We start from the raw sequence: 2,910 nt of genomic DNA on the forward strand, positions 1-2,910 counted from the left end.
AAAACTTTCAATGTCAGGTAATAGGGTGAGGAGATTCTGTTAAGGGGTTCATGCAAGAGACTGGAGTTACAGAGCTAGGTACTATAATGGTAAACCTGCAGGGTAGCAAGTGAACCAGGAAAGGAAAAGGGGAGGAAGGAATAAAGGCTGGAGGGAAGGAAGAAGAGAAAAGGTTGATAAAGAGGCAGGAACGAGGGAGGAGGCAGAGTGCATCTCCAGGAAGACACTTGAGATGGGATGAAAGGGACTAGAACATTCTCCTTTGGACACTTCTCTCTAAAGCACTCATCCTGAATAAATCTAGCACGATCACATGGCAGCACTGTCACATTTTCTGTACTTCTTTCCACGTTTCACAGGGAAAGGGGGCATTTCCATTTGACAGAAGAGGAAACAATTGCATAGAAAGATGACCAGAATAAATGTGGTGCTAGAGGGGTAAGTTCTGGTACTCAAACAAATGCTTGTGGTGGGGCAATAAGAGGGTTCCTTTAGCCTATTTAGAACTTATCGTGAATCCAACTCATTATGTTCTGTGTTTTGGTTGTCTCAAAAGGTAAAATAGAAAAAAATATAATTAATATATTTATTAATTAAGGTCAGACTGTGCTTACCTGTGCTCAGCCCCTCTTGTGTGTCAGGTACTATGTTGAACATGAAAGGAAATGCACTGATGAGGAAGACCTTTCATTTGTGTAGAAATGAGGGGAGAAGAGCATTTGAGTAGCAGGAGAAAGAGGCCCTTCAGAGCCCATCCATTTTAAATCCCCACTGAATTCATCCCTTCATTTGTGATGTTATTTATTTATGGATAGGAAGGAGACACAAGGAGAGAAAACATTTTCAAATATTTACATAAGAGACTCTGTGGCTTTGAAACCTTCATTTATGTATGTTTTTAGTGTTGGTTTGATCCTTAGGTTAAACTAATTGCATGTCAAGCTCTGACAGGACATTTGGGACTCAGTTCCACTGTTGGTAACACAAATGGAGAGAAACCTTATCACACACACCGTCTTCTTTTTCTGTCCATGGGAAGAGATACTTTCAAAGAATATGGGGGACAAGAATTCTGACCAAACTAGGATTGTATGTTGCAAGACGGGAAAGCGTCTGCAAGCCCAGCTGACAATCCCATAGTTTCTTGGATTCACATAGTTTCAAGGATTATGTGAGTTGAGTTTCCCATTTCAAACCCTGGCTCCAGGTCTGTGGCTTCGTCTTTTAAAGAGAATGCCAGAGCCCAGAAATCCATTTATTCCATGCAGTAGGCAGGGCAGAGCTGCACAGAAATAGACGCTTCCTGGCTGGTGTCCTTTCCTTCTGCTCTTATCCAGGTGTGTAGGGATACAGAATGGACCTTATTTTGAGGTAATATCTCAGTGGGGAGTTGTTTTTTTAAATGTTTCCTTCTCCATACACATTATAAAGGGAAACTGTTGGCTTTCGTTTCTTTAATAATAAAAAGCTGGTTGTAACCATTTCAGAAATCCATTTCAAGTAGTTTCTCTAAACAACGACAATTTTGGCGATTGTGCCTCTCAGCATTAACAGACTTGATCCAGTATTCAGAGGGAGTCTTGGCCAGGAAGCCTCCCTCCTTAATAAGAATGTTGGACCCAAGAATTTCACATCCAGACTCAGGCTGGTGCTGTTGGTTATTTGCTAGCTCCTTGGATTGGAAGAGGAACCCCCTTCCCCACCATCACAACACACCTACCAGTAGGTGCACACACAGACACACACAGACACATGCACACACTCCTCACCCATACTGTCCACTCCACTCCATCTTGATGCCAGGAAAGCAAGGTACCTTTAGGACCAGAGACAAATACAGCATTGGTTGTCTTATTTGGGCAGCTCTCTATCTGTATTACCTATCACCAGAGGCTTAATTGTGGAAGGAAGATTTAGCAGGCAGATGGCAAGGTTGGGGAGGTTGATTTACTCCCCAGAGAGACGGTTTCTGCAAAAGGTAGAGAATCCTGACACTCTCTAAGAGACTCCACAACCTATAGAGTGATGGGCTCGCTGTGCCCATGAGAACTTTGGTTATCACGGCCTGAGCAGCAGATGAGTATTCCAAATAGCTTAAGGGGCATTCTGTCTGAGGCTGGGTGCAGGGTTCCTAAGGAATGGGACAGGGTCCAGTGGACTACTGTCCACTGGACACTACTTGAAGGACCCCCAAACACTTCCAACTCTGATCCCCTGATTTCTCCAGGAGGTACCAGCTTTTAGTTTAGGGAACACCAGCAGCCAGATTTCTTTTTCCATATTAGAAAGATTCAGCTTGTTAAGTTGCTTCAGTTGTGTCTGACTCTTTGAGACCCTTTGCACTGTAGCCCACCAGGCTCCTCTGTCCATGGGATTCTCCGGGCAAAATACTGGAGTGGGTTGCCATTTCCTACTCCAGAGGATCTTCCCACCCAAGGATCAAACTTGCACCTCTTAACGTCTCCTGCACTGGCAGGTGGGTTCTTTACCACTAGCGCCACCTGGCAAGTCCAGAATGATTCAGCACTTTTGTCCCGATGTGTACATAATCAGTCTCTCCACACAGTCAACTGCTTGTTCCTTCATTTTTTCATCCACCCATTCTTCCCTGATCCAAGTTTTCACAGAGTCTCATAGTGCACCAACTTCCAAACCTCCCTCCAGAAGAAATGGATAATCTGAAGACTCCTGTATCTATTAAAAGAGTTGAATTTGTCATGAAAAACCTTCCCATAAAACTCCTCTATTTCAGAGAGCTTCCTTAGTGAAACCTACCAAAAAAATGACACAAACACTTTCAGAAAATTAAAGAGGAGGGAACACTTCCTAACTTATTCTTAGAGGCCAGTGTTACCCTGATACCAATTCAGACAGAGATGTGACAAAAAATAAAAATAAAAAACTACATAC

This window comes from Giraffa tippelskirchi, chromosome 2 (genome assembly GCF_054371585.1).
Source record: "Giraffa tippelskirchi isolate mGirTip1 chromosome 2, T2T-mGirTip1v1.2.pri, whole genome shotgun sequence".
NCBI classification, from domain to species: Eukaryota; Metazoa; Chordata; class Mammalia; order Artiodactyla; family Giraffidae; genus Giraffa; species Giraffa tippelskirchi.